The sequence below is a fragment of the Galeopterus variegatus genome, unplaced genomic scaffold, assembly GCF_000696425.1.
Source record: "Galeopterus variegatus unplaced genomic scaffold, G_variegatus-3.0.2 Scaffold40, whole genome shotgun sequence".
In the NCBI taxonomy this organism is placed as follows: Eukaryota; Metazoa; Chordata; class Mammalia; order Dermoptera; family Cynocephalidae; genus Galeopterus; species Galeopterus variegatus.
In genome coordinates, this window is record NW_007726151.1 from 941776 (window position 1) to 958843 (window position 17068).

The 17068-nt window shown below is 38.0% G+C and overlaps 1 protein-coding gene and 1 pseudogene across 2 annotated transcripts in view; one reads left to right on the forward strand and one right to left on the reverse strand.

Annotated features, from left to right (window-relative positions):
* The window catches only part of GRM8 (glutamate receptor, metabotropic 8), a 773290-nt gene that overhangs the window by 449546 nt on the left and 306676 nt on the right, over positions 1-17068 (reverse strand). The window lies entirely within an intron of this gene.
* LOC103589476 overlaps positions 1056-17068 on the forward strand; it is a 61518-nt pseudogene continuing 45505 nt past the window's right edge.

The window sequence follows — 17068 nt, forward strand, 5'->3', positions numbered from 1 at the left end:
AATTTAAAGACAGCAAGATAATTTTAACCCCATGTGTTAGGGAAGCATCTTCTGCAACTGGGTTTCTCTTAAAGTTTTCTGCACCTATATACCTCTGCCTGTACTCTGTTACGCTGATCGTTGATTGTTCAAACAGTTTGTTTGTTTTGGTGGCAAAACATGCTTGTTTAATGTTCTTAGACACAAATCCCAGGCAATAACATAATATAATATGTTATGACTAAAATAAAAATTAATAAATAAGAACCACAGGACAATCCAGGCTGCCAGGATTTAAAGCATCAGCTTTTCATGTAGGCCAATGCTAATCTATCCATAAGCTGGTTTACACCCAAACTTGAAAGATTCTTTTCAGATGTATCAGTAAGTGGTTGTAATGATATAAAAGACCTACTATTTAAACAAAAACACAGCTGACACTTCAATATGGATACTATTTGCAATATAATATCATGTTTGTTGTTACGATAAATAAAATAAGAGTTCTCTCACTTAAAGACATAATTATCACCCAGGTAGTCTTTTTTAAGCATTTCAAGTGCCACAAAGGAATGAAGCTCTATGGACAAAGTGGCTTCAGGGTACAGGGTGACTGAGGACCCAGAGAGGATATTTGCAGTCATGTGTTTTGGTGAAGGTTATTCTAGTATTCTAGCATTCTTGAGGTACATGAGTTTGTAACTTTGGTAGGTATTCAATAGTATTTTCTAAGAGAAGGAAGTGGAGTAGGAAATGCACTACTGACTGTCATCCAAATCCCTCCAGGTAGAATTTGAAACCCTGGCAAGGGTGCTTCTAGGAAGAGATAAGAAGTTTTGAAGACGCTTCTTGGCAAAATTTTAGCTAACTCATCCAGATTAAAACTTGATGAATCCTATATGATTAATTATTATAAATCACAGATTTCATTAATCTCTGATTCTAATAAATTTATAAGTATTTTTTAATATACGGTATACATCAAGGCACTGGGAATCAATTATCCCACGGTTCTCCAGAAAGGATTTGCAATGATTTCTTTTCCAAGAACAAATGGGCAACCACCTCTAGACTACATGGTGACTGAACCTTTGCCCGTCAGCCCTTACACAGGAGAAAGGAAAATCAAACATCAGCAACAGGAAAGAATGTCTCTTGCTGATCACCATAACCGGCAGCGGAGTGAGAGACCAGATCCTGATTTTCAGAGAATTTGGGATCCAAGCAATGACAGAAACAAAAAGCTACTGGACTCACAAGGCACTCTTTCATTTTAATACCAAATAAAAATATTCATTTTAAATCTCATGGTTTTTGTTACACCGTTTTGGCATAAAATTGGGAACAATCACATAACTCAGAAAGTGTTAAGTTCTTTCCCTGCATTATGTCACTCTACATCAGGGATTAGACTGCATAATCCCTCTGGGTCTCAAGGGTATCCCAGATATAATGACTTGTGTGAAATCAGGTTGTCTGTCACATTGTTCTCTAGTAACAGGTATTTCTCACCCTCCACCAGCTCATATCCACAGTCCTCACAAGGATGATATTGCCTTTCTTTCTCTCTCCCTCCTACTATCCCTCCCTCCCTCTCTCTCTTTCTCTTTCTTTCTTTGAATAAAACGACCAATCTTCTTAGATGTTGATGGTGATAATAGAAATCAGGTTCTTATCAGGCTCTAATTGCACATAGCATTGTGCAATAAATAAAAAAATAAATAAGTAATAATAATAATAATAATAATAATAATAATAATAATAATAATAATAATAATAATAATAATAATAATAATAATAATAATAATAATAATAATAATAATAATAATAATAATAATAATAATAATAATAATAATAATAATAATAATAATAATAATAATAATAATAATAATAATAATAATAATAATAATAATAATAATAATAATAATAATAATAATAATAATAATAATAATAATAATAATAATAATAATAATAATAATAATAATAATAATAATAATAATAATAATAATAATAATAATAATAATAATAATAATAATAATAATAATAATAATAATAATAATAATAATAAACATGGGAGCCTCCCAGAGCTTACAATATATGTGAGTTTAATGAGAAAACAAGAGGGAGAAAGAGGTCACTGACTTTTCTAAGGACCAAATCCATAGCCCAATAAGTGCTACTTCACAGTACTTCATGAAAACATCTCCAAGAAATGTCTGTGAGACTCGGGCAGGCAAGATCAAAATCTATAGGAGAAAAGGAGAAAAGTAGGCAAAGAGGAAAGAGGAGAAGGGAAGGAAAGAGGCTACAGCATCTAGAGGAAAAGCGGATGATTCTTAATAACTTCAGGTGGTATGTGACAGAAGAGAGCAGGACTTCAAAAACAGGAGCTTTTCCTTCCTGTTTTCTATTTATTATTATTAAGCATGAAAAACTATCCAAAAATAGCACTTGGATCATCAATTTTAGAGCTCATAACATATATTTCTTCGATTTTTCTGCAGAATGGTTAGCACTCAATTTATTTTTGCATGGATTATATCCTACCATACTATACAAATAAGAGTTAGCTTTATTACATTTTATAATAATTAGTGGAAGCTGTCAGAAGTCCAGAGAGTTAATAAAATTTTTAATTATGACTCATAGACCTGTAAAGGACTATAGATATCGTTTAATCTAGTATTTCGCCCATGGAGAAATTTTTGCAGCAATATCTTTCATGGAAACCTGGTCATTATCCTGGACTCCTCACTGGGCTTAATTGCCCTCATTCAATGTGTTACTAAATCCTGCTGTTTCAAAGCCTAAATCCCTCTTAAATCTGCTCCACTCTACACAGTCTCCCCTGCCATGGCCTTAGTTCAAGCCCTCCTTATCCCTCACCTGGATTGCCTCCAGTTCAATGGTTGGCATTGTGTGTGGTCTAAAATACCAATCTGATGGCAAAGGTTACTCCTCTGCTGAATACTTTAATAGCAGGCTGTTGATTAAAATGATCGGAGATGTGAAGGAAGACACAGCAGAGGAGATGCAGGTGAAGAGCGGGGGGCTACTGCTCTCTCAGGCGAGCAGCGCCGACCCAGCCGCTACATTTATTACATTTAGCAAACTTGTGCATGCGAGATAAGCATTAATGCATAAATTCTGTTATACTTTTCTCAAGAGCAGAAGGCCGTTCCTCCCTTTTCAAGCACTTGGTTATCTATAATGTGCCTCCTGGGAACATCCCAAGAAAGTGTTCTCACAACTTCAAACTTTCTCAAGGATTGTTTGCAATCCTTGATATTTCCTGGTTGTTAACTCGTATGCGAGTTCACCAAGTGAACACGTCCTTGGGTGCTGACCACAGATGCCATTAACCATTTCCTTCAGCAGGCCATTTTCTTCAAGACAAAATCTGAACTTCATGGCATAGCATACAAGGCTCTCTGTAATCTCTCTCAGCCTTCAGTCTTGTCTCGCACCATTAACTCCACACCCACTCCACACTCACTAAGGTCATGCTCTTACAAGCCTTCATCTGCCTGTGTCTTGGTGGACTCATTGCAAGGGTCCACTCCTTTGGAAGACTTTCCTAGCTCCCCATCCTCCCAGTATTGGTTGGTCATTCACAATTCTATCAACAGAGATTAGAAACCTCTAATCAGAGCATTTATTCCCCAATATCATGGTTGCTTATTTAGCTGCTGTTCTTCCCAACTAGGCTATTAGCTAGTTTCACCTTAAGGTGAAAGAAGTGTCTAACTCTGTATCCTCGGTGCCCTGCAAAGTGTGAGCTCTTACCAGTGGCTGCTGTATATTGGATGCCCCCCAACCTCACTGAAGCTTAAATACCCATTCTAATAGTCGAGGGTGGGAAATCCTATTACAGTGATTGAACGATGGGGCCTTGAAGAGGTTATTAGATTGTAGGACTATGCTGTAGTGAATGGATTAAAAGTGAGTGTGGTTTGGAGGGCTTTAAAAAGAGAGTGAATGAGGAGGTTATCCTCTCTCTTCCATTCACAATGTGATATCCTGCCACCACTGAAGTCACCACCAAAGAAAGCCTTTACCAGCTATGTTCCCTCAACTTTGGACTTCCTAGCCTCTGAAACTATAAGCAATAAATTTCATTTTCTTGCAAATTACCAAGTTCCATATATTTTGTTATAAGCAACAAAAATGGACTAATACAGTTGTAAATACATGTTTGTTGGATTAATACATAAATAAATGAATGGTCCAGTCTCTATTCAACATCTTCCAATGACAATATCTCACCAAACTGTTCATCCTGTTTTTTTATGACCTTTAAACATTACAGAGCTGCTTTTAAATTTTTGCCTCCTACGACTGGGTAAATCATCTGTTGCAATGCGCAAGGCACTGTTAAAAGTATGTGCTGGCCTGGAAGACACATGAAATTGGTCATCTTGGGTGACTTATTAAATAGAATACTGGATACCATCTTTGACACATGCATTAAATGTGAGGTCTACTACTAATAGACAAATGCACAGTAGGAAGAACCACAAAAAAGAAAGAGAAAGTATGAACACTTTTAAGAAAAAAACTTGTATTCAAGGGTGATGCAGAACCTCAGGTCTAATCAGGCTGTCTCAGAGAATCCTCCTCAGGTCAGCAAAGGCTTTCTGAAGGAAGAAAGTCTGGAAGCAGACTGCCCAGAGGCAAAGGTGTTGATGCTTTTAATGGGCTCTGGCAGCTTCTTTCACACATATTCAGTATGGAAGAATGGGTTGAAGCAAGAGAAAGGAAGGAGAAAAGAAATAACAACAAGTGGATTTGTTCAATGTAAAGGAATTAATAAGTAAACAAGAGAACGGGGGAAGACATTATATATTTATTCTATAAGCATGAAGAAAAAGATGAAAAAAATAAGTCCAATACCAGTGATTTAACTATCATGCTGCTTCACTGTAATCTGTCTAGTACTACCCAATAGAATGTTCTGCAATGATGACATGTTCTATAGCTGCAGTGTCTAATACAGTAAACACTAGCAACATGTGCTTATTGAGCATATGAAATATAGCTCGTGTGACTAAGAAACTGAGCTGTTAATTTAATTTTATTTAAAAAACAAATAACTAAAAAATGGACAATGGAGCTGAATAGGCATTTCTCAAAGGAAGATATACGAATAGCCAACAGACACATGAAAAAATGCTCAACCTCACTCAGCATCCGGGAAATGCAAATCAAGACCACTTTGAGATACCACCTCACTCCAGTTAGAATGGCTAATATACAAAAGACTGAGAATGATAAATGCTGACAAGGTTGTGGAGAAAAAGGAATGCTCGTACACTGTTGGTGGGACTGCAAAATGGCGCAGTCTTTATGGAAAATGGTATGGAGTTTCCTCAAACAGTTACAGATAGCCATATGACCCAGCTATCCCACTGCTGGGTATATACCCAGAGGAATGGAAATCATCATGCTGAAGGGATACCTGTACCCCCATGTTTATTGCAGCACTATTTACAAAAGCCAAGAGTTGGAACCAGCCCAAATGTCCATCACCAGATGACTGAATAGGGAAAATGTAGTATATCTACACAATGGAATACTACTCTGCTACAAAAAAGAATGAAATACTACAATTTGCAACAACATGGATGGACTTAGAGAAAATTATATTAAGTGAAACAAGTCAGGCACAGAAAGAGAAATACCACATGTCCTCACTTATTTGTGGGAGCTAAAAATAAATAAATAAATACACAAACAAATAAAGGGTAGTGGGGGGAGAAGACACAACAATCACAACAATTCCTTGAACTTGTTAAGACAAGTGAACAGATATGATGTAGTGTGGGGCGGAGAGAGGAAGGGGGAAAGAGGAATGGGTAAAGGGTTACGAAAATCAACTACAATATATGTTGAGAAGTTAAAATTTTTTAAAAATAAAATAATTTTTAATAAATAACTAAATAAAATTTAAATAGTCATGTGTCTAAAATGACCAGTGTCTACCATTTTAAGCAGAGCAGAATTCTACACCTACATACCTATATAAGATTTTAAAAATAAGAAAAACAATTTAAGGAGAAGGAAGACTTAAGGAACAAGGCTACCTGTATGGGAGATAATGAAATAATGCTTTTATTGGTCTTTTCAATTTATAACATACTTTTATGTATTTTATTTAACAAGATTGTAGAAGCTAAAGAAGAGTGTAGACTTCTATCCACAGAGGCAACAAGAAAGGAATTGCCCTGTGTCCTCACCTAATTAGGATACAGTTCCTGTGGAGCAAAGATCTTACCAGCCATACTGGATGGGCAGGGGATGATGGTGATTAGGAACGCAGACTCTGGAGCCCGACTGCCTGTGCTCAAAATCCAGTTCTGATTTACCAGCTGTGTAACCTTAGTCAAATTATTTAACTACTCGGTATCTCAGTTTTCTAATCATTCTAATGGGAACTGTAGTAGTATTACCCTCATAGGGTTAATATCAGGTAACATATGCAAAGCAGTTAGAACAGTGCCTGACATACTTAGTAAACTGCTCAGTAGGCATTAGCAATTAACCAAGGAATTGGTAGTCCTACAAATGCACAGAGGAACCTCTTTTGGGAGGACACCCTGTTCTGGTCTTGACCAATCCTCCTCCTTATTTTTATGTCTTTGCTTCATGAATGTTAGGATTCAGACAAGATCTGAGACATAATGTTAAACAAATAATAGAGGGTCTCTGACCATTTTTACTTCCTACTGATAATCCAGTTCCATCGTCCTATGTCTAATTGTGATTCTATTTTGTTTGCAGAGCCACTTTCCTTCCAACTTTTAACAGGTTACAAACTGTAGTTAAGATTATGAGCTGGCAATTTCAATCAATTATTAAATGTCCTCACATGAACATAGCATTGTAAATGATATTTATAGTCAGAATTCTTGAAGGTCCCCTACTTTTCAGTTTGCAACCGGGATGTACTTTGTATTCATAATTCTAGTTCTTGGTTACATCCTGGTCTGTTTCTAAACCTCTCTTTGTCTGCTTTTTCAAGCTTACCCTGTCCCCTTCCTTCTGGCACTCATACATCCTCTTACATCTCCTTCCTCCTCTCTCCAAGCCAGCTCTCTGCTTGGTGCAGGTGGGTAGGAGCTTTTAAAGTTTTTAAGGGAAGCTCTCAAGGGCAATGTAATAATCTGTCTCTAAGCAGAGCTGAAACTGAATGCATTGGAATGGAGATGAAATTTAGAACACCTAAGAAAAAAAGCATTAGTTAAAATAGACAATGGTTTAAAAAAAACTCATGTTCAGTGGTAATGTGAAATAAATTAAAGATTTTCACGATGTTACAGCACTAACAAGCCATAGCATATGACAAGGCCTTCTATAACTGCTAGGAAAAAACAAAACAAAACAAACAAAAAAAAAACACTTTTATTCTCCTCCAAATACAAATTCAATGATGTGGCTTCGGCCAGTAGAAAAAAACACATAAAACAAAACAAAACAAAAAAAACCACTTTTATTCTCCTCCAAATACAAATTCAATGATGTGGCTTCGGCCAGTAGAAAAAAACACTAGGTTGAAAAGATGCTATGAAAAATGGTAATCTCTAGGGGATCTATGAATTAATCCTTACCTGAAGCATGCTTTTGCATGCTTCGTGTGAATTATTCTTTATAAAATTATACTGAGCATAATAGAAAATGTAGCTTATAACTAGGTTAACAAACAATAGATTAATCACATTTCGTGTCAGCCACACATAACTAAAAAGTCAAAAACCCAAATATATATTCATCAAGAATTCATAAAACATTTGCCTCAAATAAAAGGAGCCAAGTTCTGTCCTTCAGTTTTTGGAAAATACTGATGATTGTACCAATAATTTCAGAGGGCAGAAGTCTCACCCGGACACTTGAATAATGTAAATATGTCTTTACAATTCTTCATTTTCTAGTTTGAAACTGAAAAAAAAAAAAACCCTTAAGAAGGAAAACACAGTTTCCTGCAAAAATTTGAGTTACTAATGAGTCCATTGCTCCCTCAATCTCTCACAATATCTAGACGAATGCCTCAGCCCACACTGTTTAGTGACATCAGCTCACATTGCAATATATTATTCTCTCGTGTCTGTAATAAATCATGAATACTTAATAATTTATCACAGTTGCTTTGAGAGCATCACATAGCACTTAGCATCTAACTCAACAGAAAATGACTATTGACCTTCTCCCAACAAACTTCAAAGGACTCATTTTTATACTCACTTTGCTAACATTCCTTTTAATCATTGTCTTTGATTTCTCCTCTACATTTTATCTAGGGTCAATCCTCCTGACGTAGGAATCTCCAACAGATGGCTATAAACAATTTTTCTACTTTCTTCAGCACCGTTTTGTTCATCTGTTGGTAGGCAGACTACTTTGTTCAGCTTGGCTTTGCTATGAGTCTTTCTTTAATAATCTGTATGTTAATTGCCACATTTGGAAGTTTATTTTAAGGGCATTGGAAATCCAAAGTATGTAAAGGTCAACATTCCTCAATGCCAAAAGTAAGAAAGCAAAAAAAGTCAATCAATGAACAAATTGTTTATCCTTAGTTAATATCAAATAAAGGGTGTATTTTTAGCTGACAAGCTAAAGTCCAGCTTGGCACCACACAGAGAAAATCACAGACAACTGAATAAGTAATCAACACAGTATTAGTTACTTAAGAAACCTCTTTGAGTACTCACAGTTGGTCACCATATAGAACTCTGTGGAAGCATTACAAAGAAAAAGCATATTCTTCACCCTTGAAGAATATATGATCTAGCTAGGTACAATTAACAGGCTTACATATAAAGGCATAATATTGAGCTCAAAAGATATCATGTAAATAACATACAAAAATGCCCAGAGAGTTGTAATAAAGTTTAATGAATTGGGTTAATCAAAGAAGACTTTCTTGGAGAGATATAGGTCTTACAAATTAGGGGGAAAATAACATCTTTTTTTTTTCCTTTTTGTCTTTTTTCATGACCGGCAACGGGATCACAACCCTCANTTACAGCACTAACAAGCCATAGCATATGACAAGGCCTTCTATAACTGCTAGGAAAAAACAAAACAAAACAAACAAAAAAAAAACACTTTTATTCTCCTCCAAATACAAATTCAATGATGTGGCTTCGGCCAGTAGAAAAAAACACTAGGTTGAAAAGATGCTATGAAAAATGGTAATCTCTAGGGGATCTATGAATTAATCCTTACCTGAAGCATGCTTTTGCATGCTTCGTGTGAATTATTCTTTATAAAATTATACTGAGCATAATAGAAAATGTAGCTTATAACTAGGTTAACAAACAATAGATTAATCACATTTCGTGTCAGCCACACATAACTAAAAAGTCAAAAGCCCAAATATATATTCATCAAGAATTCATAAAACATTTGCCTCAAATAAAAGGAGCCAAGTTCTGTCCTTCAGTTTTTGGAAAATACTGATGATTGTACCAATAATTTCAGAGGGCAGAAGTCTCACCCGGACACTTGAATAATGTAAATATGTCTTTACAATTCTTCATTTTCTAGTTTGAAACTGAAAAAAAAAAAAACCCTTAAGAAGGAAAACACAGTTTCCTGCAAAAATTTGAGTTACTAATGAGTCCATTGCTCCCTCAATCTCTCACAATATCTAGACGAATGCCTCAGCCCACACTGTTTAGTGACATCAGCTCACATTGCAATATATTATTCTCTCGTGTCTGTAATAAATCATGAATACTTAATAATTTATCACAGTTGCTTTGAGAGCATCACATAGCACTTAGCATCTAACTCAACAGAAAATGACTATTGACCTTCTCCCAACAAACTTCAAAGGACTCATTTTTATACTCACTTTGCTAACATTCCTTTTAATCATTGTCTTTGATTTCTCCTCTACATTTTATCTAGGGTCAATCCTCCTGACGTAGGAATCTCCAACAGATGGCTATAAACAATTTTTCTACTTTCTTCAGCACCGTTTTGTTCATCTGTTGGTAGGCAGACTACTTTGTTCAGCTTGGCTTTGCTATGAGTCTTTCTTTAATAATCTGTATGTTAATTGCCACATTTGGAAGTTTATTTTAAGGGCATTGGAAATCCAAAGTATGTAAAGGTCAACATTCCTCAATGCCAAAAGTAAGAAAGCAAAAAAAGTCAATCAATGAACAAATTGTTTATCCTTAGTTAATATCAAATAAAGGGTGTATTTTTAGCTGACAAGCTAAAGTCCAGCTTGGCACCACACAGAGAAAATCACAGACAACTGAATAAGTAATCAACACAGTATTAGTTACTTAAGAAACCTCTTTGAGTACTCACAGTTGGTCACCATATAGAACTCTGTGGAAGCATTACAAAGAAAAAGCATATTCTTCACCCTTGAAGAATATATGATCTAGCTAGGTACAATTAACAGGCTTACATATAAAGGCATAATATTGAGCTCAAAAGATATCATGTAAATAACATACAAAAATGCCCAGAGAGTTGTAATAAAGTTTAATGAATTGGGTTAATCAAAGAAGACTTTCTTGGAGAGATATAGGTCTTACAAATTAGGGGGAAAATAACATCTTTTTTTTTTCCTTTTTGTCTTTTTTCATGACCGGCAACGGGATCACAACCCTCAGTGTAGCGCCTGTACCGCGACCGGCAACGGGATCGCAACCCTCAGTGTCGCGCCCGCACCGCACTCAACCAGCGAACGGACCGGCCTCTATATGGGATCCGAACCCTCAGCGGGAGCGCCACCACACTCCCAAGCGCCACACTCTACCGAGTGCGCCACCAGGCCGGCCTGAAAAATAACAACAACTTGTGTTCAGGAAAGATAATTCAGGTCACAGAAAAAAGAAAAATTCAAAAGGACTGTCAGAAATGAATTTGTACAATTCAGATTAGGAGGCAAGAGGAGAGATGGAGATGGATTCCTTCAAATGTTTGACTAAAACCAGATTGACTATGAAACGAAGTAGAGAAAGAGAGTTACACAATATCAAGAAGCAGTCAGTGAAGAGGGCTGTCAGAGTTCTGGTGACCAGAACCCCCATCCCTCTCCATGAAAGACTAAAACCAGGAAGAGAATGACTGTGCTGGTGAAAAGCCCAAGACTCTTTTCCTAAAATAATGTGCTGGACCTCTTAGGAAGACCCACCATCTAATGGTTGCAAAGAAAGAAACACCAATCACAATAATACTCTGCACTTTCAGAGGGAGAGAACAGAGCTGTGGTTACCAGAGGCGGAAAAGGGAGAGGGGGAGTGGGGCTAGCGAGAAACTGGTTAATGGACACAAGGAATGATTACATTTTATAATGATGAAGATGATAATTAATATTGTTTGATCATCACACATTGCACACAAGTATTTTTTTTTACAGTCCTATTTTATTTGTTAGTAGATTCAACAAACATAAAATTCTTATGTCAAATTGCAATAAAGGGCTGCCCAGTTAGCTCACTTGGTTAGAGTGCAGTGCTGATAACACCAAGGTTGAAGGTTCAAATCCCCATACTGGACAGCCGCCAAAAGAAAAAAAATGCAATAAAATTTTCTAAACACTACTCTCAAATTTTGTTCTTAAAATAGTCACATACCGTTAACAAATAGTCACGCCATGCATTGAGAAGCAGAGCTTAGGACAGACAGACTTTATCTTTTTTTCTATTTCCCGTCTTTTTTTCCCCAGCCCTCTATCCCAAAGCTTAACAAGGCATTTTATTAGGTAACCATTTATGGAACACAGGTATTGATATTCAACTCTGTACCCCATAGATATGTTTAATCAATTATTTTTCAATAAAAAAGAAATTATTGGATTGAGGTTATCTGGAAATTTCCTCCAGCCAGGTCAAAGCTGAGCTCACCAAGCTCTTGTACCCCGTAGATATGTTTAATCAATTATTTTTCAATAAAAAAGAAATGATTGGATTGAGGTTATCTGGAAATTTCCTCCAGCCAGGTCAAAGCTGAGCTCACCAAGCTCTTTCACTTGATGGAGCCTCTCTTCTGTTCCCACTCCACTGGTTACTTTTAAGCATTCTCCAAGTGGCCTTCTCTGAAACCACATCCTTTACTATTTCCAATTAGTTTCTCATAGCATCCTGTATTCTTCTTTCTTAGCACTTATCACAGTACACAGGTTGACAACTCTGCACATATTTGTTGATTACATAAGAGAACGGTGTGGAAGTCATGGTTCTATGCTACAGAGAGAGGCTAGGGTTCAAATACTAGCTCCAACACTTTCTAGCTGTAAATAAATATATTCCAAGCGTCATAATGTTACTGTAAAAATTAAGAGTTAGTGCACGTGAAGAAGGCAGAAAAATTCCTGGTAGGTAATAAGTGCCTAATAAATGTGGGGTAACACCCACTGAATCCATGAGAGCAGGGACCTTGTCTATTTCATCCTCCACCACTTCTCTGGGATGTAAAGCACAGTGATTGGGAAGTAGGAGAGCTTAGTGAATATGTGTGGAGTGAATGAATAAATAATCACTCTATATTTTGTTACTAATTAAGCTCTCAATATATGTGTTAATACATGTTCACTCTGTGCCCTTGTTCTCAAGGTACTAAAGGCAAGGCATCATTCCTTTTCTATGCACTGTCCAACTGCTCATGATGATCTTATTGAAACTTAAACAAGTACTTTCCCAATACTTAAGGAGCCAATTTTAGAGAAATGTGGGTGGAGGCAAAATCTCCCAGAATTCTCAACTACATGATCAAAATACTTTTATATTATAAAGTATATGTAAAAATACATAATTTTAGTATATATTTAAGAAAGGCAAAGAAATGGTTTATTCTCCTAACTTATCAACTTACAGTCTTTTGGCCACAAGATGTAATTATTTTAGCCCCACTCTAAACCATTCATAGAAATGTTCAGTGATGGGTCTCCACAGCACGGTTATGACTCTTTAAAATTGATTTAATGAGGGTATACACAGAGGTTAAACCCCAGACTTAAAAATGAACATATTGATAATTTCTAGGCCAGAGAAAGAAGCAATACAAAAAAATATGAAAGGCAAATGAATAAAATCTGTCTTCAAATGACTGGTGACAGTAAAGTCAAAGGACCACTACACAGTATGAGGTTACTCTCAAGGGTCAATGGTAGAAATCTCAGGTGCTCTGTGCCTGCAGTTGGGGTCAGGAGAGAGGTGATATACACTTACATGAGTCACATAAGACATGGGCAGAAACTAAAACTGTTAGACTGAATTTATGAGGATGTAACCCTTTCTGTGATATGATTTCTAGGCCTCTGAGGGACTCTTGTCCTTCAAAAACAACATTCCTTAACTCAAATCCCACAATCAGAGCTCAATTTCTTTGACTAAGAAAATACATATTTCTTTGACTCCCCAGAGGTTTGGAGCCATGTGCCAAAAGATGTGCAAAGCAATAGGATAAACATGGCTTATTTTCCTGCAAATCATGTTTTTCTTGAACATTGAAAGTAGAGGGAAAATGTACGTTTTAACTGGTAATAACTTAAATCTTTTATTTAAACAAATGGATACATTGCACTGTGGAAGGCAAGATGTGCATACATTTTTAAAAACAAAACATAAAACTACAAAGAAGCATCGTGCTTATGGCAGACCATTTTGAGCTAGCCAAAGGTTTGGGATGAAGAGAAACTTCAATGGTAAAGATTCAGAAAGATGAGGGAAGGGAAGACAAAAGCACAAAGGCAAAGTTTGCAATTTGGCTGAGACCCAGAACTGTTCAGGAGCGAGGAAGTGCAAGCAGGGAATGTGGCAGAGATACAAGGGTAGAGTCTGGGAAACCCAAACACACCAGAACCAGCAATCCTCAACACCCAAGCAGGAGTCAACAACTACAACTGACAAAATACTAGCAAAGAGTATTATCAGAGCCAAGCAAATGCTGTATGGGAGTGGAAAGAACAATTTCAAGGTGAGGATGGGACAAGGGCCAGAGCATCAGAACTGCAGCTACTTGCCAACTCAGCCAACAGTCAGGGAGGCAGAAGCAAACTCACGCACGCTCGCACAGGCTCAGGGATGAATTCCGATCACTGTGTGTTAAGGATGCTATCAGAGTTCAGCAGGGATAAAGAAGCAATTGCTTATAGGGATCCGGATGAACCTACCATATCAGAAAACAATACACATGTATAACTTTCACACTACATTTTCCAACCTTACTCATTTTTCCAGGTGTGAGGAGGACTCTTCTATGTTTTCCTACTCCTCTTTACTTAAATGAACCTCATTCCTCGGTATAAACTGGAAAGCAGTTTTATCTACAGGTTCAGTGTTTGCAGGGGCAACGGAGCTCAGACTGGGTAAGCTGGCCACCCGGCTCGTGATTTTAACAACTTCACTCACTAATGGAAGCTGCTTGCTTTCAGGCACACATTACGGCTACCAATCCTGAATCACTCCATCTGGGCTGGCAACAATGTCAGTATTAAGAAAAGATGAAAACTGTCTAAGTCATGTTTCTTGAAATTAGTTACAACTACACCTTTCCAGATACAAAAATTAGTTACCACGATGGAATTACAATGTGGTTGGCAGAAAGGAACTCAAAAATGATGAATATTGGAACTTAAAACAGTTGATCACTTGTCCTATGATTTTATTTTCTTAAAACTCAATTCCCACTTTATTTATAAGAACCCAAAGACAGCACTGAATGAGTAACAGGACCAAGAGGATATTTTTCTTTCCTATTGCTTTTTAGGCTCCTTGTGAAGGAGGAAAAAGTCCAGTAATGTTTACCCTCATTCTACAACAAATTTGCAGGATTGTGGTAGAGTCTGTCTGGCCCCCCAGTATTCAGTCTTCACTCTTCCTTTTAGTTGTAGGTCCCATGAATTTATTTAGGTGCATGGCTATCCCACTAGAGACTCCACCTCCCTGTTACCACCAGCCTCCTTTGCACCCAAGTGGGGCTAAAGGACTAAGTTTTAGTCAATAAGATGTAACTAGAAAGTACATGGGCACCGTTCAGTTCATGTTTTCCTAAGAACGTTGTTTACCCTCCACTGTGCCTCTCACTCACCCCCTTCTTGCAGACTGTGAAGTGAGCTCGAGGGTGTGAGCCAGCTTCAGTGGGGCAGTTGAGAGTAACCCCTGGGGACCCGGCAGAGAAACAAAGAGAAGGAACCCAGTCTCTAGTCGGTGCTGTAGAGCAAAAGTACTGGCCCATCCCGGGCTACCTGCCTCCCTCAAGACCATTAGGTGAAACAGAAATTTTGTTTAAGCCACTTAAACAAGTCTCATTTTTACAACACCTTAGCCTGTATCCTACCTAGAAGAGGATATTACCATAACAAAATTTACAACATCTGGACTGGTTTAGAGACGAGGTCACAGGTGGAGAAGACACAGATATTGCAAGCTGGAAAGCTGGCGGCCCCTGCTAGGAAAGCCAACTGCTTCTGTTCCCCCAGCTGTACAAGGTAAGATTGTCACTCAGACCCTACTTGTTTAGAGACGAGGTCACAGGTGGAGAAGACACAGATATTGCAAGCTGGAAAGCTGGCGGTCCCTGCTAGAAAAGCCAACTGCTTCTGTTCCCCCAGCTGTACAAGGTAAGATTGTCACTCAGACCCTACTTGAAGAACCCCCAATGGAGTGTTCTCCCCAGCCACACAGTGGGATCCAGTCCAGCTGCAGATGGGGCAGACATATCTTCTCTATTCATGCCTATTTTTGCGGATGATCTTAAAGTAGGAGCCCTTACACTGAGGGAGTCAGGAGTGGGCTGTGCACTGAATCCAATATATAAAAAGGTGGTATCTTTAGAACTATAGCCAAAGGTTACTTTCATCTGGAACAGACTGGAATCAAATAGATTGGAATTTTTGAGAAAATTACATTGCTAAAGAAAACAAAAGCCTAGCAGACAAAGACAGTGACTGCTCAATCACTAAACACTAAAATCACTCAGTCACTAAATCTCGAGTTCTACCTGTACCAGTAGAAAGCAAGCTGTAAACGGGGGTGCAGCTCCTAATGAGGGCATACTCTCTCCAATACCCACCACAGATGAGGCCACACAATTTAGGGGCCACCAAGAACAATGGTCAAGGAGTTAGCCCAAAGAGTATGTTCTTAGTGGCCAAGAAGGCATAAGAAGGGCTGCCCAGCATTTCCTGCCCAGCAAAATGTGATAACTCCTACTGACTAGACTGTCATGTGCTTCCTATTCTCCCCATTTCCAAGTGGCATTTTGTAGCAGATAACTTGTCATTTAATGCAGAAGTCCCTAGAGCAACATCTGATAGAGAGGCCTGAACAACCCCCAGAGATCCCAGACTCTCAGCTGGGTAAAGCAAATGGGTGGACTTTAGTTTGTCATATTAGTCCGTTTCTGTTGCTAATAACAAAATACTTGAAACTGGGTTATTCGTTAAGAAAACAAAATTTATTGCTTACAGTTTCAGAGGCTGGGAAGTCCACAGTGCAGGGAACACATCTGGTGAGGGTCTTGGTGGTGGCGACAGAGACACAGGGTATCACATTGCAAATGGCAGAGCAGAGAGAGACTAACTTCCTCATTCATTCTCCTTTTAAAGCCCTCAGAACCTCGCCCCTGAACACCGTTATTAATCCATCCACTAGAGCATGGTCCTACAGCCTAATCACCTCTCCAAGCCTCCACCTTTCAATTACCATAATAAGATTTCCCACCCTCTACAGTTACAGTAGGGATTTAATCTCTCATCAGGTTGGGGGTTGGGGAGCGGGGCTCTACGTTTGTCTCCTTTGGGAAAAAAAGTGAGCATTCGTTCTATGTGGGACATAGGGTGGGAAGGGATACTTGGACGCTTGAGGAGCAAACTGTGGCAGAGACTGTTAATTATCCTGTATCCATTCTCCTCTTGTCCTTTTAGATAAGGAACTCCCACAGAGCTATGAACGCCCCATGCCAGAGCCTACATTTCCCAGCCTCTCTTGTGTCTCACTAGGCATGGACACATAACTAGATTTTGACCAACAGGATGTGAACTTGGCCAACGGAGTACATGTTTATAAAGGAAATTGCTTGTCTTCAACTTTCTCTCTCCCTGCCCCCTTCCCATGGGCTAGAATGT